General features: G+C 39.9%; 1 protein-coding gene across 3 annotated transcripts in view; it reads left to right on the top strand.

Moving 5' to 3' along the window:
• Positions 1-16,429: 16,429 nt before the first annotated feature.
• IL1RAP (interleukin 1 receptor accessory protein) overlaps positions 16,430-20,763 on the top strand; it is a 155,517-nt gene continuing 151,183 nt past the window's right edge. Inside the window, exon 1 of one of the 3 annotated variants that reach the window (XM_084872577.1) lies at positions 16,430-16,682. The gene's annotated coding sequence lies outside the window, so the exon portion shown is untranslated. The remainder of the gene's footprint in view (positions 16,683-20,763) is intronic. The other 2 variants (XM_084872579.1, XM_084872580.1) reach the window with 2 other exon arrangements.

Here is a 20,763-nt window from a genome sequence, read left to right on the forward strand (position 1 = left end):
CTCTTCTCAGGATGTCTGGTTATGTAGTTCTCTCTTTCCTTTCCATGGTGGAGTGAAGAGCTCCCTTGAATCCACGTGTTTGTGCAGATTGGGGACTCACAGCTGTTCAGTGGTCTCCACAGTTGTGGGTTTTTCAGGCCTTAGATAAGACCCACTTTTCCTTGCAAAATGGAGTAGTTTTCCCTCTGAGCCTGTAGCTCTGGGAGTCATATTTTTATTTCAGACTTGGCACATTGTATAAGCATGCCTTATTTGTCAAATTCCAAATTTATAACTCTCTCTTCTTATTCTCTAGTATCAAATTAATTTTATCTGTCATACTTCAAAGAAATTCAGAAAAATACTTTCAAACTGCTCTATTTGTCCTGACATACGTAAACAGTGAGTTTATAATAGTCGTTTTATCCAGCTAATTTCTTCAGAACATTTGTTCTTAGTCATCATGAAATTCACATATAAGAACGGGTCACTTGAAGTCTAACCTTTAAAACTCTTTCTAATTGTATTCATGTTTTGCTGTAAGATGGTGTCTCTGCTCCATGTCCTTTGTAATGGAAAGCACTAAAGTCAGAAGTCATGAGCTTGAGTTCAGACAACTGGACAAATCTCCCTCTTCTGTCTTTTTTTAATTTTTTTGCTGATGGTTGACAACATTTCCATCAGCAGAAAATAAAATATAATATTGAAAACTATTTAATGAGCATAACTAACACCTTTCTTTCTAAATCCAAGTGTAGGAGTAGGAGAGGCAAAAAGAAGATATTTTTTGATGGTGATTAATTCAGGAAGAACTGACATAGGATTACAAAGTGGGAATGTGGGACGTTAGGTTTTAACAGAATTGTTTAAAACCAACGAATATACATGGAGGAGACAGTTTGCCAGATGGAACCAATTGGGGTTATTGCTTTGAAACTTCTCTGAACTCCTTGCACTCTGTAACTGTCTATATCTCATCCGATCTCCCTTCTGTGATATCTATTTGTGTACTCTTACACTCTGTGAGATTCCAAAAATTTGTTGAGGGTAGAGGATGGATTTGATTCAGAACATCCTCCTCCATAATTCCTTGCACTGTACCTTATACATAGTAGGTACATGGTAAACTGATTGATTGGCTGCAGGCATAAGAAGAAATACAGGGCTAATATTAAGGGCACATGGACTATAGTGTGTGGTTTCTGTACACTTGTTTTGTGTTCTCAATCTGTTTTTAGAGAATCATTTTTTGCTCTCCATACCTTAGTGTAAGACTTTTAAATGGGTTGAGAAAGATAGCCACAGATCTTATGTTGCCTAATACACCAGGGTCTCTTTAGTGACAAGATATTTTCTTGTTTTATCAGCCAGGCTGGCTTGATGAAACCAAATCACATTGCATTTGTTCTCATGTCAGACAGCTGCTGTCAATGATGCCTGGGAACTATGCTGGCAGTCTCCCTCCTGAGATGCCAACTTTGTTTAATTAGTTTGCACAGATTGTACCCACACATTTCACACTGAAGTTCTTTTCAAAACCTCAGCTCTGAGTTGTGGACCTTCAAAGGTAAAGAAATTCATAAAGTGATGATCATTTAATATAAATGGAGTGTGGAAGCACTCCTGGAGTAACCCATTTGAAATAATAATGATGATTAGAGTAATTTTAATAAATAAATTGTCTTTCTTGAGGAGAAGTCAACTATGTCATGCAACCTCAATGCAATAATACTCAGAGCTAAACACTCTGAAGCTTAGTGATGAGAAAACTGACAAGCTCTGTGTTTTCATGGATGGAGGCAAATAATAAAGCCAGGACTGCAAGGTTATGTGAGAACTCGGGGCAGAACAAGCCTACACCATGGCAGCAGCATACAGAGAACATGGTGTGGTAGAGCTGGATTCAGGTTTCCTGGCTGATATTTACTAAACTATATTTGCAAGTCACATCACCCAATTTGAGTCTCATGTTAAAATGGGAATAATTCCTAATTCATAGTTTTCTTACATAATTGTTTTGAGAATCAAGGTATAGCTGATGCCTGCCAGGCGTTACTCAGTGGTTGAGCATCTACCTATGAACCAGGAACTTACAGTTCAATTCTCAATTAGAGCACATGCCTGGGTTGCGGGTTCAGTCCCCAGTAGGAGGCATGCCAAAGGCAGCCAATATGTGATTCTCCCTCATCATTGATGTTTCTATTGCCCTTTTTGAAATCAATAAAAGGTTTATTTTTAAAAGTTATAGCTGATAATGCTTTGTAAGATATATTGAAGTCCATCACTTTAAAGAATTGTAGTTATTATGAAGGACCGTTCTCCTCCAAGAAGGACTGTTCCCCTCCTATTCCTCCCTCCCTCCCTCCCTTCCTTCCTTCCTTCCTTCCTTCCTTCCTTCCTTCCTTCCTTCCTTCCTTCCTTCCTTCCTTCCTTCCTTCCTTCCTCCGTCCCTCCCTCCCTCCCTTCCTTCTTCCCTCCCTCCCTTCATCCCTCCTTTCATCCCTCCCTTCCTCCCTCCCTCTTTCTCCCTCCCTTCATCCCTCCCTCTTTTCTCCCTTTCTTTCTTTCCTTCTTTCTTTCTTTCTTTCTTTCTTTCTTTCTTTCTTTCTTTCTTTCTTTTTCTTTCTTTCTTAATACTCATCTGAGGATATGTATATTGACTTTAGAGAAAGGAAAGAAGAAAGAGAAAAAGAGAAACATCAATGTAAGAGAGAAACATATATGCTCTCATATATGCTCCAACCAGGGAACCTAACCCTCAACCCAGGTATATGCCCTGACTGGAATCAAATCTGTGACATTTCAGTGTGGGGATGATGCTCCAATCAACTAAGCCACACCAGCCAGGGCTCCCTTCTTTTTAAATACTGATATAGAAACTGATTCCTTAGCCACTTTTCATTTAGTACCTTGGATTCCTCACAATAAATCAAGAAACCATTTAAACCATATATCTTCTGCTGCAAAGTTGATCGAGCAAAAAGTGTTTATTGAATGCTTGTGTTAATCAATAAATGTATATCAAATACCTATCACATGTGAGGAATTGTGTTAGACTTTGGTGAGAATAAGAATTAGTATCAGCTATAGTTGCCTTTAAATTTTCTTTTGTGGACAATAGCCAGCTTAGAATGTATGTGAAGTCAGGGGTGAGGACAGGAATTTTCATGTACCAGACATCATGTTAGGCAATTAAAATGTGTTATTTCATTTAATCTTCACAGTAACTTTCCTTTTGATATAGAAGGCTTTAAAACCTTCATTTCTAATACGTAAACACAGAGGCATAGAGAAGTCAGATAACGTGATCAAGAATTCCCCAGCAATCAATCAGAAAGTTTTAAATCCAACCCAAGCTGGGTCTTGAACAAATAATAGGAAAGGCTGGACAAGTAGCGTGGGGCATGATGGGAGTGAAATTTCTTCCCTTTTCTGTGGTACCACTTTCATGTGTTCAATGAACATTTTTTAGAAACTTACATTGGGCACTCTCTTTCTTTCTACTTATTTCTGTCTCTCTTTTCTATCCCTTGCTATCTCTTTGTCTCTTTTCATTAGCCTACTTCATAATGAACTCTTCACTTAAATCTTAATAGTTTCATATATGGTGGTTTTTCATGATTTCACTTATCTTCACAGACTATTTGATTATCACAAAAGAGATGAGTTCACTTACTTTATTTATACAATTAGAATTGTTATTTTTTGTTGTTGTTGAGTAGGAGTTCTTTATATATTCTGGATATATGTGAATGCAGTTTCCTCTTTGTTTGAATTATTTTTTTATTAATACATTGGAGTGACGTTGGTTAATAAAATCATATAGGTTTAAGGTGTACAATTTATAATACATCATCTGTATATTGTATTGTGTGTTCTTTTTTTAGATAAGTTTCCAGTATTAAAATCTTTAACTTGATGAATATAACATTTTTAAGATCTTGACTTTAATTTCCAAATTGCTTCTTTGAAGAGTTGTGTCTATGAACTTTAGCCACATGGAAATGTAGCAGTGTACTAGTAATCTCAAAATTTCATTAGCAAATTAGTTTTAAGTTTTTTAAAAATAATAAATATACAAATGTTCCTTATTGTTTACCCTACATTTCTTTGATTACTAGTGAAGTTGAATGCTGTGCCATATGTTTTTGCTATAACTACATTTCCTCATTTATTAATAGTTTGATTATATATATTTCCTAATAAACTATTAGAATTTGAATATTTATCTTTTGACTTTTCAAATATTCTGCATTATTGTCTCTATGCATATTTTAGTTATCCTTTACCTTTTAGTGTATGAAAGTTATATCTGTATGCATAATAGTTCATTAAATCATTCTCTGGTTTTTGAAATGTGATACTAGAGTTTACTTGCTACTGTATTTCCTATGATTATATATTTTCTGTTATTTTTTAAAAGCAAGGTGAACCTGTACACATTTTTTCAAGATTCCTCACAATTGACATGCAGAGCTGTATAATTTGCACAATCTACTGTTCTCCTGAGTGGTGACCAAAATGACAGTCTATGCTATTATGTGGCCAGCTGAACATATTGGTGAAAGAAAACGCATCTTTTGGAAACATAACACCAATAAATCAAATGGCCTTCAGGGGCAATGAAAGTGTCTTAGTGTCAGCAGCAACAATCAAAGTCATATTGGAAGCACCATGGCCAAGAAAATAAAGAATTCTTGTTGGGGAGGGAGAAAGGTTGAGAAATGCTGTCCCATGAGTTTTATGGGAACAATAAAATTAAGGTCTCTGACCACAAAGGGTCTTTACAAGGACCCAGGATAAATGGTGATATTAAATCTTGACACCTTGGCCAAATTCCAAGTTGGGTAATTGCATTCAGTCAATTTTAAATTCCTTCTGCAGTTTCTACTGCAATGCCTTTCTGTGATTCCTAATGCCTACCAGCCACATGCTGCAGCTTTGCATTGATAACTAACTGGTGCCTTTTACCCTGGAGAAAGCCTTGTAGCCCCCAGGGGGAAAGTCATTATGAATGTCATTCCTATCTTCCACATCTAAAGAATTCTACTTCTCAACACTTAGGCTGTTATAGAAAAGTCTGCAGGTCTTTATGAATGGTTTATTTGGTATGGGCATTCTCCAACAACCATACCGATCAATTTCAGTAGTTGGGGGCAGTAGAAAAAATTTTCAGATTTCAAATCAGACTATCTGAAATCCAGTCCATCTCCTCTAACTCTTATTGCCTGTGTAACCTTAAGCAGCTCACTCCCTTACTCATCAACTTTCAAGGATTTCCCAGTGTTTCAGGAAATTATGCCTTAACAAAGCTAGGTCTATCAAGACTAGTTTCTAGCTAGCCTTCCCCACTTTATCTCTACCTACTTCCAGCAATAGATATTATAGTCTATTTCTAGTGTTCTTGCTATGCAAATTCATGCTGCTATGCCTCTGTCCCTGCTGTTTCTAATGCCTAAGTGCCTCCTACTGCCCTCTCTTGACAAATCTTATCCATCTTTCAAGCCTGATCTGGAAAACCATTTCCATAAAACCTTCCTTAATGTCCCGGCTGGAAGTCATTTTGTATTCCATAGCATGACTGTGAGTATATATGGCTGTCATAGCTCTCATACTAGAAATTAATCCTTTTAAGGTTATTGTGCATTTTCTATGGAACACAATATCGGATTTTACATTTACTAATTGTTTAAATCTTTGAATTGTTTTAGTCTTTATTTTCATGTGATAACCCTTCTAAATAACAAAGCAGATCTTAAACAAGCATATGCTACTTATAGTTCATTTGAGTTAATTAGCATATACAAACACAGTCACATAGTCTCTTAATTGTTCTTCCTTCCTGTGGACTTTATATGGTATTCAATCTCTAAAATATGCAAATTTTACCAAATATATTTTAAATTTAATTATCTCTTGTGATAGAAATTGTGGAGTCATTCTCTCAGATAAATACATTTTAAATAGGCAGGGTTTTTTTTTTGTAGTCAGGTTAAGTGACCATTTGTGAACTTTTACAAATACATGATCTTAAAAATGTAGTCCTGGAAAATAACTGAAGAATTAGCAAGTCTAGTTATTCTCTATGTCAAATTTCAATTTTTAGAATCACTTCTGCAGTGAGGTGATTAATTTGACACAAATCCCACAACCCACAGGTTAGTATTAGGGCTGGGTATCTCTAACTATTAAATACAAAGTTAGCCATACAAGAAACAATAAAACAAAATAAAAAAGCTATTTGTGATTTAGATGCCTAGTGAGGGCTATGGCCACTGTTCATTACTGCAAGTTGATGACCATTTTATTTTATTTTTTAAATATATTTTATTGATTTTACACAGAGAGGGAAGAAGAGGGATAGAGAGCTGGAAACATCCATGAGAGAGAAACAATGATCAGCTGCCTCCTGCATACCCCCTACTGGGGATGGGCCCGAAACCAAGGTACACGTCCTTGACCAGAATGGAACCTGGGACCCTTCAGTCAGCAGGCTGACACTCTATCCACTGAGCCAAACCAGTTTCGGCTGATGACCATTTTAAAAGTAAGAATTAGAAAATATAACTGTGCAGAAACTTCATTTCTTTAATATGCCCATCTTTCTTTCTTTTTGATTCAAATTGGCCTCATCTAGCACTCTCACTCACCTGCCTGTTTTGTTTTGTTTTGTTTTGTTTTGTTTTGTTTTGTTTTGTTTTGTTTTTTTCCTTGCAGGTTTACTCCCTTAATCAGTAAGCAGCCCTCAGGACATTGAGGTTTTGACTGGCACCAAGTAATCACAGAGACAAAGCTATAGGTCTATTGATCACAGAGACAGAATGTCAATCAAACTAAATATAACATCTAAGCCTCAGTTGTGTTTCAGGTTCAGACCTAGAAAAGTGGCCAAACCAGATGACATGATGCCATGGCTGACTTTAGGACCAGATTCAGTAATCAGCTACCCCCTACCCTAGTGCTGCCCCTAACCATGACTCTAATTCCCTTAGTCCCCTGTATAACCCATCCTCAGAAAACCATCAGGAAGACATTTGTCTTTGAGCATTAGTTCACCTGTAACTCTGAGTATGAGCCAATTCCTCAACTAATAGACCCTTAACTTTGCTGCAAGCTCCTGTGAGTGTCTTATTGGGTTTTGATGTGTGCAAGCAGATGGACCCCTTTAGTCCGGTAACAAACACAAAGATGACTGTTCCAGATCACACAGTGAATGAGCAGCCAAATCCAGAGTGGACTCCAGGCCACCTCTGACATTTCTACTCTTCCTTATCTTTTTCAAGATTTTCCTATATCCAGACTTACTCTCAGACTATTTAACTTTTACAGGTTACAATTGTAGAAATACAACAAACCGGAATGATAATGATAGATCATTTTCTAACTGAGATGCAGAAGTCTCAGGGCTGCTTTGCTTTTTGCTGCTTGGAATTCAGAGACAGCCAGATTTGCCCCAAGTCAAATAATCCTAAAGCATGCTTAATAGAAGTAAACTCTAACTTGAGGGGGATGCGCATCCTCCCCAAAGAGAAGCTGTCATTTACTGATTAACTTCCTTTCCAGGCAGGAAATAGCTCATGAATTCCCATGAATAGTGCATGTGTGAGTATTTTGCCCTGACAGAAGTGAAGGTATGTACTACCATGTTAAGTCAAATCGTGCCTGTAGCAATGTGATTTTCTGGATGCCAGTTATGTGGTCGTGTTTATGTTGTTAAAATTCACCATGCTGAATATGAATGATTAGTATAATTTTATATTTTCATATTATGCTTCCCTAAAAATGTTTACATTTGAAATAATAATAAAAATATTAACAAAACATCACTGCCTTCACCTGACATTTAGAGCAGGGAATAGAGTTGGGGGGAAAGTTCTAGGGTCAAACTTTGTAACCTGACTATATCTTCTGAGCTCTGTGATGTTAGGTAAGTCAAATTACCTCCCTGCTCTCAGAATTTTCCATACCTCTTCTATAGAGAAAATCAATACCTACCTTATGGAAATACTGTGGTGATAGTAAAAGTAATATTTGTAAAATTATCAGGCGTAGATAGCATCTGGCCCTCAGCAGGTGTCAGTACCTCATTCATTTGTTCAACTATTTGTTATCTCAAGCACCATTCTGGGATATAAAAGCTGATAAGTTATAGCTCTTTCTCTCTTATGTATAATTTTAATAATGTTTTCCTCTTTTCTTCCAACATCTGATTAGAGTTTTTTAGTCTTTTCTCCCACTACCTCCTGCAAGCTCTTTTCTTGAGTCAGATCATTCCCCTGTCTCCCCTTCCCCACCTCTCAGTTCAAATACATCTTTCTTGGCTTACATGGACTACTAAGTTCTCTTTCCAAACTTATCACATCAGGTTGCAGTTCTTTTATTTATATTGTATATTGAGTAACTCTTGGAGGGATGAGTGAATGAATGCTCTTCCCTTATCTATATTGTCTCATTCCTTCCGTCTGTCATCATCAAACTTAATTCCACCTCTCCTTTTCCTGTTTTTTGTTAGTGACACCCTGGCTGTCTCTTTCCTTGATCCTCTCCAAACAGAAGCACTTTTTCTTCCTCAATACTCCAGGAGTGTTTTATTTTAACCTTTTTTATGGACCCAAGTGCAGCATGAAAAAGTATGACCTTTCCAATCTGTTAAATCTCTTGGGTTTGCCTTTGGGTTCAACATTAACTATCTTTGTGGCCTTAGCCAAGTAAGCCTCTTGGATTCTGTTTTTATTTTAAGTAGGAAAAACTATGTCTATCTTTTAAGACTATTGTCAGGTTTAGAAACAATGTGTGTTTGAAGGGCATGACACATAATAGTTGTTCATTGAAGAGGAGCTATTTCAACTTTGTATTTTTTAATCTATGTAGACATTGTGTCATTTTCAATAATGAAAAAGCCACGTCTACCCTATCTTGGCATATATCAGAGTGCCCATGTAGAGAAAATGTTGAACACCTGCCTAAATAAATGAATGAATGAAAGATAAAACAAAAATTTCAATGTTGGGATTCACAAAGTCTCTGTATCCCAGAAGACAATTTGAAAATCCTTCCCTAGAGAAGAATAATATAACAAGTCCCTGCCTGCTAGGGGATCCTTTGACCTTCCTGTTGCCTCACAGAAACAGAAGCTGAATAGCACAGCCCCCTCATAAAGATGTATGAACAAGCAAATATTAGCATGATTTTAACTGACACTGACTTGTTGTTATTCACCAGATGGTGAGCAATTTAGACTGAGTCTGCACTGATTTATTGCAGTGGTTTGGCTTATGGGATAACACAGGTGATGGTATCAATATGAAGGGCAGGCCTTCAACTTAGATTAGATTTGGAGGCTGGAAGCTGGTAAATGTGTTGTTCACTACTCGCCAGGCCACGTTAGAACCATAAAGGTGAGTTGCTTCTTTCTGCATTGCCAAGTTCTTGTCTCTAAATTTCCTGCTGTAGTGAAGTGTCAACATTGCATAGTAACCATCCTCCAAGACTTTATTAAAATCCTGACCTTTGCTTCAAAGCTTCTGTTTGGAAGGAGGAAGGCTAGGAAAGAAAATTAGGTGTTTTCTAATAGCCTTCAGAAGCTTGAAGCCATAGGTCAAGAAACCCCAGCTGTCTTAGGGAAAACGTGTCTTTGCCTGCCACCCTGTCAGTCATCCAGCTGTGCTCCTGTGGTGATGCTGGAGGAGCATCACCTGGAAGACCAGCATTCCAAGGGAAGAGAAGCCAGTTTTAAAGAAGAAACAACTGGGAGAATGGGGTGCTGATTCTCTCACGACAGGTGACCTCTGAGAACTGCAGATCTCTCAGCACAGAACAATCCATCCAGAGCCTTTCTCTGAGAGACTTGACTGAACTTGAACTTGGCTTCTATTGGGTCGGCAACTAAGTAATTGCGAGTTTCACACATATATGGCTTCAGTTGAATTTTTAGGTTTGCAGACGTAGTACAAATGTAAAACACATTTTGTTATTTGATAGTTGGGTATTCAGCTGTTAATCAGTAAAAAAAGTTTTTTGATCTGTTTTGTAGTTTTCGTTTGGCGTTCGTTGAAATATGGAAAATCAAAAGGAACATTTTCGTCATATTTTGCTTTTTTATTTCCGCAAAGGGAAAAACGCATCGCAAGCTCATAAAAAGTTATGTGCTGTTTATGGTGATGAAGTCTTAAAAGAACGGCAGTGTCAAAATTGGTTTGCCAAATTTCGTTCTGGTGATTTTTCACTCAAAGATGAAAAACGCTCTGGTCGTCCAGTTGAAGTTGATGACGCCCTAATCAAAGCAATAATCAATTCGGACTGTCACAGTACAACACGTGAGATTGCAGAGAAGCTTCATGTATCACATACATGCATTGAAAATCACTTAAAACAACTTGGCTATGTTCAAAAACTCGATACATGGGTTCCTCACAAACTGAAAGAATCAACAGTTAACGCAACGCATTAGCAGCTGCGATTTGCTAAAGAAACGTAATGAAAATGATCCATTTTTAAAACGACTGATAACTGGCGATGAAAAATGGGTTGTTTACAACAATATCAAGCGGAAAAGATCGTGGAGCAGGCCAGGTGAACCAACTCAAACAACATCAAAAGCTGATATTCATCAAAAGAAGATTTTGTTATCAGTTTGGTGGGATTACAAAGGAATTGTCTACTTTGAACTCTTACCACCCAACCGAACGATCAATTCTGATGTCTACATTGAACAACTAACGAAATTAAACAATGCAGTTGAAGAAAAGAGGCCCGAATTGACAAATCGAAAAGGTGTTGTATTCCATCATGACAATGCAAGGCCACACACATCTTTGGTCACTCGGCAAAAATTAATGGAGCTTGGTTGAGATGTTTTGCCACATCCACCATATAGTCCTGACCTTGCACCATCTGATTACTTTTTGTTTCGATCTTTACAAAACTCCTTGAATGGTAAAAATTTCAATAATGATGATGATGTCAAATCGTACCTGATTCAGTTTTTTGCTAATAAAAACCAGAAGTTTTTTGAACGTGGGATTATGATGCTGCCTGAAAGATGGCAAAAGGTCATTGATCAAAATGGGCAATACATTACAGAATAAAGTTATTTAGTTCCATGAAAAAATTGTCTTTGATTTTCTTTAAAAAATCCGCAATTACTTAGTTGCCGACCCAATAGTAGCATGAGACTCCTTATGATGATGCCTCTTCCACACACACCCCCGCCCCCATTCAAACGCTTGCCTCAGGAAGCTCAAGGCTGCCAGGAAAATTTGCTATTTGTTCTAGCCAAGGTCTGATGGTAGGTCTCTGACCTCCCTTTTCTCAGAACATTTACTAAAAAGTGCTTACAATTGTGAATATGCATCTCTTACAACACAGAAATGTTTTTTCTCAAGGATCCAAGAGCCATCCCTGTGAGATACAATTGTCGGGAAGGAGAGGGCCTCTGTCTCCCAGTCTCTGTGGAAGGATAGACTCCTAACTTCAATAACAGCCAGCAAAGCAGACACAACTGACCTAACTATATTTACATTGCCAGCCCTTTGCAAGTTTTCATCTCATGACTCTACAGAAACCCTACCATTCCCCATTCCTCACTCTCCTTTTTTTATTTTTTTATTTTTCTACACTCTACTTTTAAAATGCCCAAATTTCTTCTGCACAAATTGAAATGGAGCTCAGCTCTTTCACTTACTGTCAGTGGTTACTGGATAAAATCTGCTTCCACAGCTTTAACTAATGTCCAGCTGTGTTTATCTTTGACACCTCCATGTGGAAGAAACGCTCATTCATGGGCTCACCTCTACCCCCATGCACACAGAGTTCTGGATGGGATCCAGGAGTTCCCTGTTGTCTCTCTTCTTCCAAGGCTGCTTGTAGCACAGCCTGCTAAGGAGATGAATGAAGAAAACCTCCCACCGCATAGCTAAATTTTCTTTTTCAATCTATTTACATTTCAATAGTTAGATCTATGTTTGGGCACATGAGCATGTACCTGTGACAAGACAGGTGGCTTTCCACTTTAACATGACTTTGTTTGATCTGTTTGTTGTCCCAAACCTAGCCAGACAGACTGAGGGGAGAGGGAGAGGTGAGTTGGAAACATGGGGCAAGCCTGGGAGAGATGCCCATAGTCCTCTAGAAAGACTCTATGGCACTTGAGGAGGATGGAAAAACTATGGCTAAGAAGTGTAAAAAGTGAAAATGTAAAAGGATATAAAAGGTGGCTTAATTGCTTTTTTCCTTTTTCACATTTTTGCTTTTGGCTCAGTCCTGCTCTCTACCTTCCTTCCAAAAGCTTAAAGTAAAATGTCTCCGTACTGTACTTTCTTTACCCACCTCACAGCCAAAAAAAAAAAAAAAAAAAAAAAAAAAAAAAAAAAAAAAGCTATTTATTGTTTTACTTCTCTTCCAATTATTCTGGCCTTGCAAAAATGTAAATCAAAGGATGAGAGCAAGAAATTAGTCACTTGGTATCTTTGGGCCTTAGTTGAACCATGAGAGTTTTGGATTGAATTCATAACTCAACACATACTATCTATTTGATATGGAATCATTATATTGCCCTTATGGAGCTTACATTCTAGGAAAGAGTTATTCAATGAACAAATAAATTAAAGAATAACATAGTTATGGTAGAACAATATAAAGAGCAGTATTTGATATGGTTACCAGGTAAGGCTTCAATGGGAAGGTGACAGTCTCTGTTCCAAGTGTTTTACTTACATTTACACATTTAATTTTATCTATTATTATTATTATTATTATTTATTTTACAGAAGCACAACTTAGTTAAGTAATTTAAGCATATCATATTACTATGCTATAAAATTTGAACATGAACCTGGCAGTTTTGTTCCAAGTTCTTTACCTTTTACCACGAGTCTGTATTTATTATTATTTCTATTTATAAGGATTACTTTGAAGCATGAGGAAAGACTTAAACTCTGGAGGAAAGAATTTAAGCAGGGATACCGGGGAGGGTAGAGAGGATAGTGACTGGACTATGGGGGAATATGGTGGAGGAGAGAAATAGGGTCAGATTTTGAATGTAGAGGAAACAGAAGACTTGCTGATGGATTGTATATGAGCAAGAGAGGACTTGATGATGAATACAACATTTAGGCTTGAGGAACTGGGGAAAAGATGGTGTTTGTTAAAAAGTTGGGAAAAACTGGGGGAGGAGGTGGTTGGTGAGGGGTAGAAATAAAGATTTTGTTTTGAAAATGTAAACTTTGAAATACATATGAAACATCTAAGAAGAGATATAAAGGAGGCAACCATCTGGAGTTTGGACTGTAGCCTTAAATTTGTAGGTCGTTATCATGTGGATATTTATGAAAGCTATGTTTCTGGATGAGATTCCCCAGGAAGGGAATGTGAACATGACAAGGAATGAGCGATGGGACATCGTAACCCAGAGAGATTAGGAAGAGGAAAAAAAATCAACAAAATCGGAGCTGAAGATTAAATGGATGACAAACAAGGAGTCAAAGAAGGAAGTTTGAAGGGGAAATTCATCAACTGTCTTATGCTGCTGATAAGACAAGATAGTGACCAAGAATTGATCATTAAATTTGGCAAAATAGAAGAAATCCGATGCCTTGAATATGGAGTGTTAGGGACAAAGGTCTGATCTGACTGGTTCAAGAGACTAGCACAGTGGTCGGCAAACCGTGGCTCGCGAGCCACATAAAGTTCTTTGGCCCCTTGAGTGTGGCTCTTCCACAAAATACCACGTGTGGGCGCTCATGTACATTGGCATTGAAACTTCATGGACCATGTGAAGTCCGTTTCCGGTCTGGGTGTGTCTATTTTGAAGAAGTGGCATTAGAACACTCAAGGAGCCAAAGAGCCTCATGTGGCTCTTGAGCCGCAGTTCACCGACCACTGAACTAGCAAAATTCTGAAGCCTCTTTTATAGCTATGGCTAAATGATGAAAAATAACCTGGAAAATAATGTGGAGGATAGTAACATAGGGCAAAAGAGAATAATAATGTTTTTCCAAATACTTCAAACAACTTCAAAACACTTTATTGGACATTTTCTACACATCCAACACTGTTAGGTGAGTTTTAAAATATTTTTCTTATTTGTTACTTTAACATTTTGACATTGAGCAAATTTTAAAGAGAAAAAAGTATGTCTATATTCCCATAATCCTAATACATTAAGTCCAATTACTGTTCATATGTTTCCATAATGTTATATAGTCTTATTAATTATATAAGCAGTTTCCTTTGTAGATATGATTTTATAATGGGTTGATTATGACAGAAAATACTTTATTGTGTGAGTACACAGCATTGATTATTTAATTATTTTTATTCCCAACCTTTTATGTTGTTTCCAAATTATAATTTATAATTCAATGATTATTTGTATGTATGCTTTTCTTTTTTTAAATATTTTTATTGATATTTACAGAGAGGAAGGGAGAGGGATAGACAGTTAGAAACATCGATGAGAGAGAAACATCGATCAGCTGCCTCCTGCACAACCCCTACTAGGAATGTGCCCGCAACTAAGGTACATGCCCTTGACTGGAATTGAACCTGGGACCCTTCAGTCCGCAGGCTGACGCTCTATCCACTGAGCCAAATCGGTTTTGGCTATATGTATGTTTTTTATCCTTATTAAGCTATGAGTAGTCCCTGGGAGTCCAGGACCACACATATTTCAGTTCTGAATCACCAGCATGTACCTGGGACAGAGTACCTTTTAAAAAAAAAATATGTATATATATATATATATATATATATATATATATTAATATATATATATATTAATTAAATTGATTGGGATGACATTGGTCAACATGAACATACAGGTTTCTGATGTAGGTTTCTATGTTACAAGATCTGTATAATGCACTGTGTGCCCACCACCCAGCGTCAAATATTCTCCTATCACCATAAATTAGAATCTCCTTCCCCCCGCCCCACCCCTTCCCTCTCAGAATGAAGCACAGGACACTATGCAGTGAAGTGCTGAAAAGTAAAAGGACTTATAGCCTCAGTTCTCATTTTGCATTTTCCACTTGCAAACTGTGGCCTTGGGCAAAAATACAAGAGGGGAAAAAATCATTGCCACGAATACATTTAATGAATGAAATACTAAATCAAAGAACAGTTTTATTTTTGCTTTACAAAGGTAATTTTTAAAATTCTTTTTGATATTTTGTTTTGGGTTCAGTAACAATGTTGTGACAAGTATTATGTACAAGGTACCCAGAGACAAATAATTTACTGGGATTGATTTTCATAAGTGATATACATAAATAAAATAACACACATATTTGTACAGCTTTGATTATACTTATATTTGCCCTGGGGAGTTGGGGTCAGTGCCTGACTTTTGCATTGCTACCCATTATCAGCAGGTACATAGAGACTGCCACCTGCTAGTTCCCAGATTGTTTATTTTTTCTCCCTTTTCATGTTTTTTTTTTTCTCCTCCTAATTACTTTCTCTGGATCTATTTTTTATACATAAATTAATAAGGTTCAATTAGGTAACTCTAAGAGCAAAAGAAAAATCCAGGATGTGGTGGTGGGCAAGGCATGTGTGAAGAGACAAGTCATCTTGGTAGATTGCCTTTGTTAGGGATTTCAGAAATGAGGACATGTGGGCCTTGCCAGTCAGGACTAGCATCAGAAAACAACCACAGGTTCCTGAATAAAGGAGTTAACTTACTGAAACCCATTATAAAGCTTCTCAGGATGATTATACAGACTAGAGTGGGAGAGGGCACCTGAGGACTCTTGTAGAAACTTGGACAAATGAGAATGAATAAAAGAGAAATAATTCTTTTGAGATTAATTTCTTCCACAACAATTATTTTGTTCATTCATTCATTCAGTATATGAACAAAATAATTGTTGCGGAAGGAATATATATATACACACACAGAGTGCCCTCTTTGCGCCAGGCATTGTGCTAAGCCCTGGGTAAAAATCACTGGAAAATACAGATTCAGTCCTGATGTCCTGACCAGTTAGTTGCTTGTTCCCACGACTGTCACTTGCAGCAGAGTAAGCGCTCAGGACCACCGAGGCTGACTCCGTGACTTCCCGTGGAGCTCTGTGCTTGCCCCATGGCAGGCACTCACATTCTGTAGCCTACATGGACCCACAGCCTCGGTGCAGCATCACTACATGCAGAGAGCCTGGAAGCAAAGGCCAGGTGGCAGCTATCTCACCAGTGAGACCACAGTCTCGCAGTGAGCGCGTGTGTGCATGTAAGTGCAGGGGTGGGCACATCTTCCCAGGGCGCCTGGCACAGCACCAAACTGCAGGACCAACCTTCTCCTTCCCTTGCACGCTCAAGCCAGCCCTGGCGGTGGCAGGGCGCCAGAGGGAACGAGGCCGAGCTCAGCCTCGCTTCCGCCCGCGGACCCGCCCCGCGCGGCTCCTCCTCGCTGACGCCCCGCGGCCGCGGCGGCTCCGGGAAGCCCAGAGCGCGGGCGGCCGGCGAACCCAGGCGGCGGGTGGAGCCAGAGCCGCCCGCAGCGGCCAATCGTGCCGCGGCGAGGGAGGAGCCCCAAAGGGGGAAAAAAGAAAGTGCGGCGGAAAGTAAGAGGCTCATTGGGGGACTGCTGTCCGGGTCCGGGTCCCTGGGGCTTTGGCCGGAGGACGCACGGAAAGCAGCGGCGCTGGGCGACTCTGCATCCCTCCCTGGTGCTCGCGCTGCGCCCGCTGTTTCTGCCAAGGGAGGTGAGTGTCGCGCTGTCCGCGGGGGCTCGGAAGAATCACCGAGCCACATCATCTCCGGGTAGAAGGATTCTTAGAAACCGTCTCGTCCAACCCTCTTTTTTTTTTTTTTCTTTTTCTTCCCCCAGAGGGCAAACTGAGGCACAGAGCAGGGCAGCAGCAGGGGTAGATCATCCAGCTAGTTAGTGAGTGCTGTGGTCAGGACGCCAAGCCAACTGTCCAGAGCCCCATCTGTGCTTTGATGGGATTTAAGTCACGCAGTTATGGGGTTCCGCACCCCACTTCCAGCCCTTTGAGGCATCTTCCCGGGTCTACCCGGCCTTGGTTTGTCCGGTTTCTCGGGTTTCTCTCCGGAGCGCTGCAGCTGTGAGCGGTTAGGACAGGAGACAGCTGTGTGTCCTCCTCTCCCTAGCATCGCTCCCAGCCTGGAGCTGTGACAGCCCGTGTGAAGGCTCCTGGCAGCCTCTCTCCCTCCTCCCCTGACCTGCTTTCTCACAAAGATGCCCCTTCCCAGGGTGTCTGTCAGGCTGCTGGTGGAGTCGGTGAAGAGGTGAGGAGGCCTGGGCACTGGTAACTTCTTCCCATGGTCCTCATTTTTTTCTTCCCAGCCCTGGGAGGAAGCTGAGCTTGGGGTGCTGGGGGGGATCGGATGCCCCCTAGCTGAAGAACAGCTGGCTGTATGGAGCCAGAGCCCCTCTCACTTCTGAGTCCTGGGAGGGGGAGCGAGGAAGCTGAGCTCAAGGGAAACATCGCAAACCTAAAAGCAAACTTCTGCCATTTAAGAGCCAGTCCCCAACAGTGGCTGTGAAATTGTGAACCACAGCGCCTCTCAGAGCCTTTGCCACTGGGCTCCGCAGATCCCCAGGCTAGTGGCCCTGGCGGAGGACTATTGTCTCGTTTTGATTCCAGCTCTGCCTCGCATTAGCTGTGTGAACTTGGGCAAGTTATCCAATCTTTCTGATACTGAAGTTTTTTGTTTTTTGTTTTCCCCCCAGCCGCAAGATGGAGATTATAATTGTCACCATGAGCCCTTTAGGGTAGTTAGGAAGATGGCATGGGTTCATTCAAATTACATGTTTAGCTCAGTGCCTGGCCGGGGCACCTGGTCAGGTTGAGATTGATGGCAGCTGTTGTAAATATTGTTATAGAGTAACGCTGGAGACAGTGGGTTTTCAGAAAGGGGATTTAATGCTACCTTAGAGTGACTTTAAAAAAAACAAACTGGAATGTTGTGTGTGTGTTTTTCCTTTGGAGGTTGAACAGTGAGTGCTCTCTGAATGCTCTCTACATGTTACTTTGATCGTGAGTGCTTGACTCAGAATATAAATGTTTTCAGAGATGCCAGTCTCTACTAGTTTTGAGGCCGACCCTCGGGTTGGTGAAGCTCTGATCTGGGGGATTCTTTATTGGCAGAGTCTTGAATTTGGTGAGAGATAGGAAGACAAGAGAAGTTGAAAGTCCCATTCGTGCAACAGACTCATGTAATCTTTTTGTTCCTGTTAAGTCAAACAAGCAACTTTATATTTTTTGTTAGTATTGGAAAACAAAATCATCATGTATGTCTCTTGGATTATTTAGTGATGCTGCTAAACTCAGTCCCTTTGGGACACAAACTCACCTTATTTAAATATACCCAAACGTGCTTTCACTAGTCTTCTTTTTTAAAAGTTATTTTTATTTTATTATATTTTAAAATGAAACAGTGTTCCACCTATATCCTTACCTGCTGATGCCAATGGCTTTTATACCGACTGACTTCATACAGTGATTGACTTCCCTCTCGGCTATGGCATGAGTGCCTGAATTGAGCATCCAGCATTTAGAGTTGGCTGCTTCACAGTCCCTTGCATTTGCATGTGGCATTGATGAGTGCATGGGAGGGGGTGTGATCCATACAGAGGGAAGGCAAGAGCTTGGCAGTGCCCCTTTATAGGTACCTCCTGCACCAAGCATTGGCAGAGGTGGGATCGCTTGCTTCCTTCCGGCAGCCTGTTCCGTGTGCACGCATTGTGATGAGCTGGCCAGGATACATCTGAACGCGTGCCTGCGAGACCAGGGACTTGTGTGGAGGAAGGGGAAAATTCAAAGTAAGGTCAGAACAAGGGGATGGAAAGCAGGCTGAAAGCTAACTCCTTTTGGTTCTGGTTCTTTAAAATAAAGATACCCAGTTATAGCTTTCTTTCTTATCCATATTATTTGTTACCTAAATCAAACATATATCTAACATTTTCACAGTGTGCTCCCTATATATTACCTTTCTTGTTACTTGCAATAGCCCTGAGAGAAGGAAGGGCATGGCAGGAATATTAATAGCGGAAGGAGCTTAGGTTTTGTGGTCATATCAAACTTCAGTTCTAATTTCTATGCAGGTACGTAATACTGAGCAATTTATTTCACCATTTAGAGTGTCTGCTTTATCCAGCCCCAAAATGGGAGGAGGACATAAGCTGACCCCCAAAAGGATTTGTGTAAGGATTAAATTAAGTGGAATGATGTAAAGCACATGGGATGAGTAGGTGCTCATTAAATGATGTCCCTTCTTCGCTGGTCTCAATTTGTTGAGAAGGGAACGGAAATGAGATTCAGAGAAATGAGAGGTTGCCCAGGGTCACGTGGTTATTAAGCTTTAGCTCGGAAAATATGGTTTACACATTTTGATTTCTAGTTAAAGGCTTTTCTTGTCACACCCTGTCGCCTCTTCAGTGAGATATTTAGCAATTTACTTCAGTTGTTAGGTGAACCTTATTTGGCTGGCGATTGCATGGTATCCTTTCTGTCTCAAAGAGGATATTTCCTTGCTAAGGGAAAAATCCTTAAACATGCTCTGTTGAGTTTATCAGGGCCAGCTCTCAAGAGAGGAAGTTCCAAAGCCATGATCCCCAAGGCAGCTTCCTGCTCTCTTGTGTTTGATGTAATGCACCTTCAGTTCCTAGGAGGTATGGTACTATGACAACATAAAGTTCAGAATTACATCACGCTTTTCTTCCTGTTTTGAGTTGTTTCATCCCCATGTCTTCATTGTGCTAATTCGAAGGGTGGTAAGAGGATTGAGGAACAGATGTCATAAGTGACGGTAGCACTCTTAGCTTTTTTTCACTCCTTTCTCCAATTCTGTGGGTGAAGTTAGAATATAGAGAGCGGCAAGCAGAGGCAGCTTTTGCAGAAAACACCACTGCTTGCTGGTGGTGCTGATCACTGGTCTGGAGTTTCGGTCCTCTCCTTGGAAACGGATGGCTGCAGGCTTATGTAGGAAAATGAACAGATCTGTTTCCCCTCTAGGCAATGGGGCCATCTATCCATTGAGGCTCCCTACAGGCCATCGGGTTTCTCTGCTTTGCAGCAAGCAGACAACCTTGCAAATGCATTTCTGTGAGAAATGCTTTGCTCCTCGCTTTTGGCATTTGGGAGCATGTTTGCTTTTGCTTAAAGGTAGGCAGTTACATCATCTTACCTGGCACAGTTAAAAGCAGAATGTGGCTGAAGGAAGCCAGCAGAGGATGCAGAAATAAAACAAAAACAAAAACAACAACAACACAGTTTGTCTTCAGCATAACACACAGTTCCATTTGTTGCTCAACTTTCTGAGGCTTTTGCTGGTGACACAGATGTAGGATCTGGTGAGTCACTGTCGCCTTGCCCATGAAATATGAAAGAGAGCCACCTACTGTGCTCTTTGCCCATTTTGGAAGTTCTTCTGTGGGAGAAATAAAAACCCCAAAGAACAGGAAGGCTACAGAACATTTGGTATCTGATATTTTGGGGGATTAATTCAGGTTAGCTACTGTTGCTAAGTTCTTTTTTTTTTCCTTCTCTTTTGAAAATGCAAATGGATGGTTTACACTGATGGGGTTGTTAGGAGACCATCTTCTGGCCTGGCTATTCTGACCAGCTAGAGCAGCTGGAGCAGGGTAGAGTCCTGGAGTCTGGCAGGTACCCCTGAGGCAAGTTATTGTATTGAGAGGAACCTCAGCTTCCTAGCTAGGAAACAGGAACACACTTAGAAGCTTCAGTTCCGATGTCAGCACCTCATTCAAAGGAACCATTTAGTAAACACAACTTCTTTCTTCTGACATCAGCTCCTTTA

The sequence above is a fragment of the Pipistrellus hanaki genome, assembly GCF_964339955.1.
Source record: "Pipistrellus hanaki genome assembly, chromosome: 2".
Taxonomy (NCBI): Eukaryota; Metazoa; Chordata; class Mammalia; order Chiroptera; family Vespertilionidae; genus Pipistrellus; species Pipistrellus hanaki.